Source organism: Empidonax traillii, unplaced genomic scaffold (assembly GCF_003031625.1).
Source record: "Empidonax traillii isolate 1590-97213 ecotype Southwest subspecies unplaced genomic scaffold, ASM303162v1 scaffold5:size3517227, whole genome shotgun sequence".
Taxonomy (NCBI): domain Eukaryota; kingdom Metazoa; phylum Chordata; class Aves; order Passeriformes; family Tyrannidae; genus Empidonax; species Empidonax traillii.
Genome location: NW_020955198.1, coordinates 3,185,798 through 3,199,033, shown reverse-complemented (window position 1 = coordinate 3,199,033; position 13,236 = coordinate 3,185,798).

The window sequence follows — 13,236 nt, the reverse complement described above, 5'->3', positions numbered from 1 at the left end:
TAAAATACTCAGTTAATGAAAAAATAAGAACAGCTCATCCAGCTGAAAATGGAGTAGGAATATAGCTAGAGAGAATGGAGACACAAATTGGAGCAATCTGTTATTAAGGAATAAGTTGAGAATTTTCAGGCTTCTTTTTTTCCCAAAGAATAACAGAGATGAAGAAGAATATAAATTATTTAGACTGCCTCCAGGCTATGTTTGGGGACCACTATTTTAAAAAGCTTGAGTTTGTGCTCTGGGATTTTATTGAAAGGATAAAATAAAACCCGGTTCTCTAGTTGGTAGCTTATTAGCTTCAGTCCAGGATCTAGGCCTGCTGATTTATTAGGGAGCACTATGAAAATGCTGGAGACCTGCCACGGGTTTACAATGGAATGTGGAACCAGTGGAGCTACCTGCTGCACCCATATCCCTCCCTGGTGGTTCCATCTACCCGAGCACTAACACCAAACCTTGTGGTAAAAAGATACTGGGGCTGCAGGGAAAGTAACATGGAGGAGGGCAACGTTCCAGAGGGCCAAATTAATTTCCCCAGGGATACCCTGCTTGTAAAATCCCATAAACAAAACGTCACTTTTCATTCGCTGAGCCGCTTTGATTGCTAACAGCAAACACATGCCTTACTTTGGCATAAAACTCTGTGCCATCAAATTAAATAATGTTAGTTTTTTTTTCCCCTAACAATCTGTCTCACACGTTCCTTGGCTGCCTTTAAAAGTCACTTGTAAAGTTTCACACTTGCATGCTGTGAACAGCGGAGCTGGAAAGCTCAGTGTCTCCAAGGATCAATAAGCTTTGAGTCGTTGTGGTTCAAACAGGGTGAAACAAGTCCAGCAACTGACAACTGCCATCTCATGGTGACTGCAGGGAATGAAAAGGAAGGTCTCCAGATCATCCCTAATGGTTCAGTGGGAGCATCACCTGAAGGCCTGATAAAAGTATACAGTGCTTACACTTGAAGGTGTCAGGGATTCTGTAAAAGAAATCACAGGTGAAATACCGTGAGGTCACTACTGTTGTAACAACAAAACTGAACCCTAATGTGCTCTGATATCAGAGTGTTCCTCAGCATCAGCACCCAGCTACCTTTAAAAGTATATAATAATGCCAGCTGAAACAGCATATTGGTGGGTGCGGGTTGGGTTGGCAAAACCCAAATCTGTACTGAAGACCTTGGAGGAAAAAGCACAAAATAGACACCCTGCCAGGGTGTGCTGCTACAGTAGACAATCGATCAGGCAAAATAATTCTTAAAAATAAAAATGTTAGTGTACAAGGCACTGCTGGAAATCAGCAGTTTCCAGGAAGAGAACAGGATTTGAAGAATTTCCACAAACTTAAAGAAAAATGTAAAAAAAAAAATCCTAATAATTTCAGAAGAATACTCAGAATAAGATGTTTATACTTAGGGTAACTTTAATCTCCATATCTTTCTGTAGATGTTATGGGAAATATATTCCTGATGCCTCGAGGCACAGATTATCTCAGCATGCTATGCTCCAAAAAAAGGGTGCAATATTCTGGACTTCACTAGGTTCCTTGTGGGAACAGAACCAACCTGGAAACACAGTGGTTTCCTTTGGAGCAGAGCCCTGGCTTGTAAGGAGTACTAGGAACAATTCTTAACTGATCAGAACTAAAATATAGCTTCACAATGACATGGGAAAGCCTGCAGCTCTCCATCAGCTCAAACCGTGTTGCTTTCCCTGATTCCCTTGAAGAGCAGTGAGTGGGTTAGCCTGTTCTGTGCAGCCTCTACCTGAGCAGCTGAGGCCGTGGCTGAGTTCAGTTCGAACACAGCACCATCCACTCTGCTACATTAACTACACTGTGATCCAATTACCAGTGTTATCTGCCACACAAATCCATTCATATTATAAACCTCATTGCCTGATATAGATCTGCAGTGTTCAAAAAGACACACATACGGTTCATTTCATGTATTTTTAGTAGGCTTTCTTGTACCTTCTCAATTTAAAAGAAAAAAAAGAAGGTGATAATAGAAGTTGAACAGAAGTAGATGTTGGTATTATTATGTGGACACAAATTACATTGAGTGCTGATTCCAATATCTAGCGCTAATTACTCCCACCACCTTATCTAGAAATAATTAGTGAACATCCTCCTGAGAATAGCAACCTTAATTCTTCTCTTTGCTACAACAAAATTACTCAGGCTTTACACCAGTGTAACTATGCAAAGGATTACCATCATTGCCTACAGTTTTAAAACTCCTCTAGCCTGCTGAGTGAGCACAGCTTTTCAATGCAAGATATCCGGAACTGATTTCCTTGGGAATTACAGAGTGTAAAACCTGAAGACAGATACACACTTAGCAGTAAGCCCAAGATTACATGTTTGTACTGATAACAGAGAAGTAATAAAAGAAGCAAACACTTAGCTTAAACTTTGAGCATATGGAACAAGCATGCATGGAGAGGAAACCCAATTATTTAGCGAAATGGCATTTTCAAAATAGCAAGCCTTTTCATGTCCTGATATTTTTCCCCTGCTACTTGTTTCTTTGGCTCATTTTCAGTCCACAGCTGCTACTGAAGCAGCAGATAGACCTAGTCGATAAAGACTTCAGGGTCAGCCTGGCAAGCCAGGAAATCTAGGTCCTTTCCCTGCTGCAGCTGGCTGCCTCTGCAGGCAATTGGTCTTCCCCAGGGCTGAATACAAGGAGGTGATTTTCCCAACCTTCTTTAGCTTTATCTTAGAAAAGTGCACTTACCAAGAAAATACACACAAATACATGAAAAACCAGCAAAACCACCCAATCAGAAAGGCAGATCTATGAAACTTCTGCCCCTTCTGACCCTTATGGCACTTATTTTCATATATTTTACATGTCTCTGATGATTTCTGTGCCTATATTTAACATTGCCAGGAATTGCCAGAGAATTTAAGATGAGGAACCATGAAGTTAAGCCTGTATCTGAAACATTAGCTTCCCATCTTCCCTTCTCACTCAGCTAATTGGCCTTTGGAAATCAATGCAGTCTCAGTTCTCAAGTAACAGTGAGCTGTTCTGGTCTGGCATGAAAGAGAGAGGAGATGGTGATGGTACCTCCCCAGCCATTACTCCTATTGCCCTGTGGAGCAGGGGAACCCTAGAATATAACGTGTCCTTCACCTGTCTGAGTTTGAACCCCACTCCCTGAATGCATGCTCTAACTACTAGCCTAAAACATAGTTCAGCTGAAAGTTTTCTTGCCCACATGCATCCAAGTAATCTTGATTTGCTTGAAAATATGAAGATGTTAATGAGTAGAAAGAGGTGGGTTTTTTTTACATTAAACTGAAGAAAAAAACAATATCTCAGCCTCAATTTTCACTTGACTGTTTTGGAAAGGCTGGTACCAGCAATTTTCTAGTCTCAACAGTGAGCTCTGAAATCCGCACAGACTATGTTTGGATTTCCATTCAAGCTGTGTGACAACTTTCTCTTGATTACACTCATCCACATATGCATTTGAACACAGAAAATTTATACTATATCCTTTTTTAGTACATATCACATATCCACAAATTTCTTTTTCTAGTGAGTCATATATCTACCTGTCTCAGAGCATCCTTCTCCAGAGCACGTGAAGACATGACCTCTCTCCATTTCTCAGTTGGAGATGGTTTGCAGACACTCATTAAGCCAGTTTGCTTTACCTGGGTCCAAACTTCTCCAGTTATTAACCATTCTTAGGTAACCTTACTGCTAAACTCTGTCTTGTCTTACATTATAGCCAGGATAAAAATTTAGCAAATGTAAAACTTATAGGGTCTCTGACATCTAGATGACCTCCATCCTAACAAAAAAAAAAAAAAAAAAAAAAAAAAAAAAAAAAAAAAAAAAAAAAAAAAAAAAAAAAAAAAAAAAAAAAAAAAAAAAAAAAAAAAAAAAAAAAAAAAAAAAAAAAAAGTAACAGATCTGGTTAGGTCATGGGACCGTGTCTTACCTCTTCTTTTCCTAGTTTTACCCTCTTCTCCAAACTGCTAAGCACAATTTCACATCAACCTCAAAGGACATGGTAGCAAGAGAGGTGAAACAGCTTCTCTCAGTCAAAAAGAAACTAAGGGACAGAAAAATATGAACACAATGGGCTCTTTTTGGCCAACCTTCTGCAGCTGGATAAATATCAGAGAACAAAACACAGCTATCCAGTGGGTGGGGAGAAAGATGTCAGACAGATATCCTGCCATTTCTGGAATATATGCATTGCATCAAGACAAGTTTTTTAAGTATGAAGGAGCAAACTACAGTTTGTTCAACATTTTCAGTAAATATCTGTCAGTATATCTATGTCTACTTCATGGAAACAGAGCCAGCTGGGAGCTTTTTGAAGACATGTGTTGCATTTTCACTGCTATTTGTAGAATTGGGTTATTCAGGCAGATTTCTAAATCCAAACTTGGTGATTTCTTTCCCTCACTCATTATTCATACAACATCTCTTGACATTTAAAAATGAATAGGAAAAAACTTTTTGTCTCAATTTTGTTTTCAAATAGTAGAGTCAAAAAAACCAACATAAAACAGTAGAAACAGGATGTTTTAGAGACGTTTAAACAAGCATTTTATCTGTTTTCTTCAAACTGAACATTTTAAAAATCTTTAGTCATGACAGGAAAATTATTTGAGGACTCAGAGGTTTTGAAATGGGAAAGCAATTTCCCCTCCTAGTTCCAGAAAGTCAATTGTTCAGAATACAGCAGCTATTTCATACTTTTCCATTGCACTCCTCCCACACCCAAACTCAAATACATAGACACAGCTTCAAATCTTCCTTGAACGTTCAATTTGTACTACATATCTAACCTAAAAAGTATTTGGGAAAACAGTGTATTGACTTTACTTATCAAACCAAATAAAGAACATCACCAATGCCTTTAAATGAGGTCCTCTGGTTGTCATCATACAACCAGTTTAAATCACAGTGCTCTTTGCAGCCACACAAACTCTAGAAGAATTGGTAGTCTAGATCTTTTCTTCTTTCCAGTCCCATCACATTTTTGATGCTGATTCTCCCCTTACCCCATGCCTGCCTCCCAAATAAGGGAATGAAAAGCACAAAATATCCCCAAAAATTAAGTCAAAAAGTGAAAACGCATCCTGGCAGATACCAGGCTGTGAGATTTACTGCTGAATTTGCAGAAGTTTTCAGTCCTAAAAGCTCCAGTTAAACTCTAGAGAGAAATTTTTAACTGGCCTTTCTACTGTTTGACTTTCATTTCTCAGCAAACTTCACCTGCACTTTGAGAACTAAACCAGAGCAATTAGCTTTTAGCCCTATCTTTTATAGCTAATTGCCCTTAAGGCAGCAGCAAGGATTCCCAGGTGTCAGCTTTCTGTGGTGTTTATGCAACTCCCAGAAGAGAGTAAGAAAGATACTAAAATAGAAAAGTTCTTCAGCAGACACATACAGAAAAAGGAAGCTTAAAAAAGCAACAAGGCATGATCATTAATTTTCTATGTATATCGCGTTTACTCACTGAATTATACAATATGATAGCATTACAAGCAGAAAAAGCTTTTTAAATGTAAGGATTAAAAAAAAATTCTCCCATTTCTTCAACCCTACAATAACCCCTAATTGGAACTTGAAATCCTTTAGCCATCAATTTAATTATATTTCTAATACTCTTGAGGGTGTTTTGTTTTATTTATTTATTTTAGCATTTTTTTTTTTCCTCACTTGACATTCGTCTAAGAAGACTGTGTTGGGTTTTTTTGTCCAAAGCAGAAGTCACCACACTTTACAGAAAACAATTTTCTGCTGCCTGGAAGGTGAAAGTTTCCTCTCACATCACTGTAGGTGAACTCATCTATTAATGCTAGCAGGAGATGGCCACAGATGTGATTTTTAACCCACACCTACATCTGTTGGTTTGAGTTTTAGGCTCTTCAGTGGTTTCTCAGCGGAGGGCGGTTCTGGGTACTCTGCAACTTCCCAAAGAAGGAATAGTTGAACATCCTAAACTCACACTGTGCTGCTCCTGTTACCTCCAGTTTATGCAAGGACATGTCCCTGCCAAGCTTTGACCAAGACCAAAAGTCATATTTCCCAATCTGAAGCACTTAAAAATTCTGCAGGGCTAACAGATGCTGAGTGAAACAGCATTTGTTTTCAGAAGCTAAGCTCCTCTAGAAGCCCAAGAGATAACTTGGAAACCGCTGTTATTACAGAGATAGTCAAAGGTGTTAGACTTGTAAACACCACAAAAGTTAGGGCTTCCCACCATTGTTCCATCACCTGCCTTGGAGTTTTCCTCACTGATACTCATTACCAGGGCACTTCTCTCTCATTCTGCTATCAGCTTGGGAATGAGTCTTTTCATCCTAATAAAGTCTGGATTGTATCTGACCTACAGTAAGATGTCTTGGTAAAGGCAATCATGTTTGTTAATAGCTTCCACAGTTATATGCAGAGATGTCCAAACAGCAGTTCTGTGCATGACATGAAAACTTCTATTTCCTTGGAGAAAAATGTAAAGAACCGAAACGTAACAAATGTAAGAAAAAAATGTAACAAAACCACTTTGAGCATTTGTGACACTGAAGGTCTTTGTGTGTGCTCAGTAACTTGCTTCAGATTAATTAGCAATCTTTGAGTGGTCCTGCTAAGCAGGCGGCAAACTAGAATGCATTGTTTTGCTTTGGTGCCCATATTTCACAGTGCACTGTTAATGCCTTTTTATTTGGTTGTTTTTTTTTTCGCTCCCTTGTTTTGTTTTATAAGTGTTCAGAGTACTGCACAGCATTATGGTACACTATCATTTTTCAAGCCATTAAATGTTAACTTCATTTTCTTGTGTGAATTATGCTTTGCTCTTTTAGTTTTGTAATGAAAAATAAGTACAGGTTATGCAAGCAATAACCCCTGTGTAAGCAGCAGCTATCTTTTTAAACGGTTTATTATGCCACAGTCTGGTACTCCATTAAATATAGATTACAGACTGTTGAATAAATGAATATCAACTAAGCAGCCCCATCCTTCTGTACATATCAATGCAAATAATGAATCGTGGCACCTCATGAAAATGTATAACCCAGAAGAGTGGGTCAAGAAGTAATTACACATTTGTCTTATCTCATGCTTCTTGCTCTCAAACTAGCGAAATACATTTGTGATGGTTAGGGGACACTGAGAAAGCTCTTGCAACTTGTTTTCCTAGAAGGTGAAAAAGTATTCTTTCTCATAGTTTTATGCATATGTACTTAGATTTCCAGGTATGTTTCCTTGAAAAAGATGTTTTCATAGTTAAGGACCTAACTGAAAATTGCGGGTTTGTATTCATATCTCAGCTCCTCCTCAGACTGCCTGTGTTACAAATAGGAGTAACTGAATGGCTGAGTTTTAGAAATGTAGATAATTATCAAAAGTAATGGGCTAGCAAGTGAATTTGAGGTTACACTATACTATTGTGTACAAAATCTAAGTCCTTATTTACATAGTTATAAACATAGAAAACATACCACTTACTAACAGATATCAAATCTGGATAGAAAACATGACTATGATACTCTTCAGAAACAGAAAATATTGAAATTGATATTGATTAGAGATAACTGAAACTAAAATTTGGAGACTGAAATTCAAATTACGTTGCTTAAAGGCAAAGTAAACTAACCTGTTGCATATGGAACAGATTAGGAACTGGAATGAACTAATCATTAAGTTATTAAAATAATACCACTAAAGTGAGCTGTATAACGGGAAGTTATCTTTAGCAGCTCAGGAGGAATTATCTGCTGATCCCAGCTTGAATAAATGGGCTACTCTGAGACTATATCAGTGAAGGGAAAAAATAAGGCAAACAATTAACTTGCTTAAGTATCTTGTACTCATATTTTCCAAGGCAAGATTTTGGCTGCTGACAATCATCACAGTTTCCCTGATTTCAGTGTTGACACATTTATTTGCCCAGCTTGTGAATACATATTTAGAATCATAGAATCTCCTGAGTTGGCAGGGACCCACAAGGATCATCAAGTCCAACTCCTGACCCCACACAGAACCATCCCCAAGTCTCACCATGTGCCTGAGAGCATTGTCCAAAAGCTTCTTGAACTCTATCAGGCTTACTGCTGTGGCCACTTCCCTAGGAAGCCTGTTCCAGTGCCAGACCACCCTCTGGTTGAAGAATATTTTCCAAATATCCAGCTCAAACCTCTCCTGACACATCTTCATGCCATTCAGTCATGTCCTATAGGTGATCACCAGAGAGAAGAGATTAGTGCCTGCCCCTTCACTTCCCCTCATGAGGAAGCAGATAATAATAATTAGATCTGCTTATTAAATGAATTTCATATTAATGTTAAAAATCTATTACTAGTCATATTCTTCCAAGAATTTCTAATGTTTCTGCCAGGAACCTGCGGGAAAATAAGTTCAGCTCTCTGTTTTGGGAACTGAAAAGATACTTGATTTTTTTTTTTTTTTTTTTTTTTTGGCTTGCAAGTACTCTGTTAATATTTTGTTAAAGGAAAAGTCTTTTTGTCTTTAAATGGTCTTTTTGTTTAAAAAGACACCAGATTATCTTTTTGTTTAGAAAGACACTATTCATGCAAATAAGCCAGATAATTACTGCATATACATTTCCTACCCTCCTCCTCCCAACCTGCTAAAGCAGTAAATGCCAGGAGCCGTAAAAGTCATTAAAAGGTAACATCTGTGCAGTACAGGTCATATTGTGACCTAGTTAAATCAGAACTAAGTACTTTTCAGAAGCAAACTTCCTCTGGAGTATCATCATTCAGATAGGAAGAAGGGGAGAACAATGTTAATTGTTAAATGAGATTGATATTTTTATATTTCCTTGCAGCACCTGGACACTGTCTTGGTGACTAGTGAGAAAAAAAAACTCCAATTATTTTTTTCTGCCTGTGTCAGATCAGAGGTCCCACAAATTGCTCAAAACTGAACACAAAACCAAAGAATAAAAGAGTAAAGTGGGAGAAAATAAAGCATAGGGGCAATTCTATTGTCCGCCTATCAACTATTCTCTGTTACACATGGAGGATATTATTAGATACAGTATTTTATGAAGTCACAAATTTGAACTGGTAAAACCCCATGTGTTGTGTGACAGTTTATGGCTCCAAAACTGATCCAGTATTCTTATTCATTAAAAGAACACAAAGGAAGCTGATCTCAAATGTCCCCAAGATTAGCTCCAAGGTACACTTTCTAACTAGTGTGGGTTATTTTGTAAGACTGTGCCTTTCTTCTAGGATCTCAAAATTCACTTAAAATTTCGGGAAAATGCCAGACACTCTTTTTGAAAGGCAGAGAAGTTGAAGAACAGAGATGGAAAGAATGACGTCACATAGCACCCCAAGTTGATCATTTGTTTTTTTCACTCTGTATCCTTGCCATGTGGGAGCACAGTCTAATGTTCAAAACACTGAGCACCATTCCTGGCCCAACACAACCAAGGAGCACAAACCAACATCCACACACCCCATATCCTGTCCTATTTATATTATTTCCAGATGATTTTTTACTGACCATATGTATCTCCAAATAAACACCATGCACCAGCAAATATTATTATTCCCAATATATAGGTATAAAAATGGGGTGAGTTGAAAGTAAATCGTTTAGGTAGGATAACAAAGTGAACGTGTAGAATGGAATGAAAAAGCAGTAATCTACTGTTCATTCTTTCTTCATCTTTGCAGTAAACACATGACATGTGTACTGTACGTATATTGAGAAACCTATACATACTTACATTTGCACATGTGAAAATACATACATGTTTACTTCTTAAGAATTGAAGAACTGCTTCCTGTTCTTCAGAAACCCTACCTGCAGCTTGTTACTTTTCAATGATTTAAGGTTCTGTTTATATTAAGTTCTTGCAGTTATGCTTCCTTGGACACTCAGTGGTGTGGTGTGTGCAGCTGCAGACAGGAACTGTTCCCTGGTAATATAAAGAGACAGTTCTGAAATTCGAAGTGAGTGGGGGAATGGCAGGAGAAAGGTGGTGATTTTTTTTCATCACAGCTGATGCTACACTAATTCTATACAGCTTCTCAGGCCACTGCTGTAAAATAGAACCTAGCACAAGGTTCTGATCAAGGTCTTCCTCCATAGAGATATATGGCCAATTTTATATATTTATATAAGCCGTATTCATATATTATGATTCTTTATGTTGTATATCTAGATATTGTAAAGTAAAACATAAATATGAGATTAAAAGCAAAACCAAAGAGCCTATCTAACACACTAGTCTCTTGTTTTATTAGCTGAAAGGCAGGGGTGTTTCTGAGAACATTTAAAAATCAGGAGTGCAATAATTATAAAATGCAGTGAGCAGCAAATCTTCTAATGGCAAAGAAGAAATGTGAAAACTAATGGCTAAATCAATAACACCTCAGTCCTGGAGTATGGTTAGTGTGTCTTATGTGAAATATCAATAATTATTTATGGCATGCAAAGATGTCTTTAGTGTTCAAAAGATATGTAGAAGACCCACATAATGAATTATATACTTAGTTTTATAGAGGCAGTTCAGTTGCATGTTTAAACTAGGTTATTGAAAAAGTCTCCAACAAGCATCAAAGTCCTGCTGCTGCCTGCTTTCCAGATCTGCTTGGGGTAGTTATACCTAACCCAGCTGCCACTGTTCCTCACCTCCCATACCCTGTTCCATCCACTCAAGATAAATTTCCCTTATATTATGGTTTAAATCTTGAGATCTGAATTGAATTGAGAAGAGTGTCAATGGTTTCTCAGCCCTTAAGTCTGCAGCCAATGTACAGGTTCAGATTTCAACTGGCCAAAACTCCTAGTTGTTTCTCATCTGATGATGGTAAGAAATTGGATCCAGTTGCAGGTAAGCTCTTCTCTCTGAGTTACTTGACTACATGAGGAACCACAATGAGGAGCCCCACTACAGCAGGCATATACTGTGCAACCTATGTGCTCCAAATCATCCCCTTGATAAAAAGTATAAATGGTGGTAGTCACTACAGTCTAGTCAGTCTTTCTCCATTGCCTTTGGAAATCAGAGGGAGGGAAGTGACTGAATAACACTGCAGATCTGAGCCAAAGCTATTTTGGGTTAGGCCAGATATTTCCTAATGTCCCTCTGAAGACAAACCACATCAGTACTTACAAATTGGGATGATCATAACACGTGCAACATAACAAGTATTTCCCATTTAATTTTCAGATCCATATTTCAGAACATATTTCAGACGTTCTGTACTTACATGGCAGTAGCGCCGAAAGGCACAAATCATCCTTTAAGCTCTACTGTGCTAAGAGTTATTCAAACACTCAGAGGGCCTTTTCCCACACAGCTTATGAGCCTGCAGTACAAGCACTGTGCACAGGCTGGAAAAATATGGTTACAATCACATGCATAAAGATTGATATATTGATACTTCATGTTTTATATAAATGATGGAAAAATAAATGTAACTGCCAATAAACTGAATCTGCTATTCATCAATTTCTCTCATTTGTTTCCTGATTTTATAGCAGAGGGGACACTGGAGGAGAGATTTGCAATAAAAACAACCATCATAGTCACTTTCTGCATCAGCTGAGGAAGTGCTCTGATATATATACCAGACAGTACATCACATGTCCATAAAATAAGGGAATGTAATACAAAATATAAGAAATACCCTGTTTAACTAAGACTGCTAAACAGGTCCTAATTTTTAGCTGTCTTCTACAGAATTGGAGCATTCTTAAGAAATCAATTCTCTATATATGGTTCCAATAATAATACTACCCTGCTCCATTTGCAGTCTCATTCATTTGCCTGAATGTTCACAAAGGATTTAATAAAAATACTCTCATGTGGCAAAAGCTGAAAAGGCTCTTTTCTTTTAACAAAGACCTGTAATGCCAGAACTGTAATGAAGTTACATGGCGTGATTTGATATCCCAGCACTAAGTAAGCTGTGGTAGCTAACATGTGCATATCATATGCTTAGTCTAGAAATAGTTTCACTGACCTTAATTTACCCTTAGTGAAATCTGAAAGAAGTTTTCTTAAATTTTACTTGCCACATGTAACAACTTTTCCAAGAAAGGTTATTTGTAAGGACTCAAAGAGCACCTTTACCTGTCTCAAACACTGTCAAAGACACAGAAGGAACTTTCCATAAGATGAGCCACCACAGTGGCAACTTGAGATAAGCACAGAAGGAAGGACTTTGAGACAGGAAGGTGTTAATTCCAGGGCTGGCAAGGTAAGATCTGGTTAACACATTCTGGTTAACACATCTGGACAAGAATTCTTGCTGTGGTAAATGGTGGGAAAGGAAGCAACTGCTCCTACAGCACTCATACTCCCAAGTTACAGGAAGGGTATCTGAGACCACCCTGTGGATATCCAGAATTTAGGCTGTATAAAGATGGTACCTCGGGAAGAACGACTCTAGGACTCTCATCACCAAGAAGCCCAGGGTAAAAAAGGATGTCACTGAATTTAGAGGTGGTGGCTATCTTCTGCTTGATCTGTCTCCCTCCCCTATCTCCCCACTCCCCTTTCCTCTTTTCTATTTCTTTCTCTCTCTCTACCTCACATTTATGGTTAAATAAAATCTGTATTGTTGACTTTGTCGTATGGGCTCATTTGCCCCTTAACTCAGGCAGAGGCATCTCTCACTAATCAGATTTTAACACTATTGCAGCTCAGTGGCTGGGCTGGCTACCCACAACAACCCGATGGATCTCCTCAGCTACCATCCAGACTCTGAAATTCAGGTATTCCTTTTTGGAACAAACAAGCTGCATCCTCTGTTAAAGAAGGCAAAGGGAAAAGCAATGCCATCACCAGACAGAGAGCAGTAGTGGAGCAAGGCAAGAATGTTGCTGCTTCAAGTCTGACCACTTCTATTGACTCCTGCAGTTTCCTTTTCACTGCAAGTCCAAAAGCAGGCAGGACTCCTACTAAATCTCTACTCAGACATATCTGGATAACAAATTGCTTTCTTATAGCTGTTCAGCAGCAGTTTCGAATAATATATGACAGTTTGTGTGACTATGAGCCCAAAAGAGAAAACCCTGATTAGTGCAGAAATCCTACAGTGCAGTAGTTTTAAAAAAATAAAAGAAAAAAATAAAAAAGAAAATAGAAACAAACTCTCATAAGAAACTTCCAGAAAGATAGGTCGAAGGCCAAAGCTGCTGATAATTTGGCATGGTGGGATGGGAGGAGAAAAGTCTAATTGTAAATTGGATGGTATTTGAATCAGTGAACCCAGAAA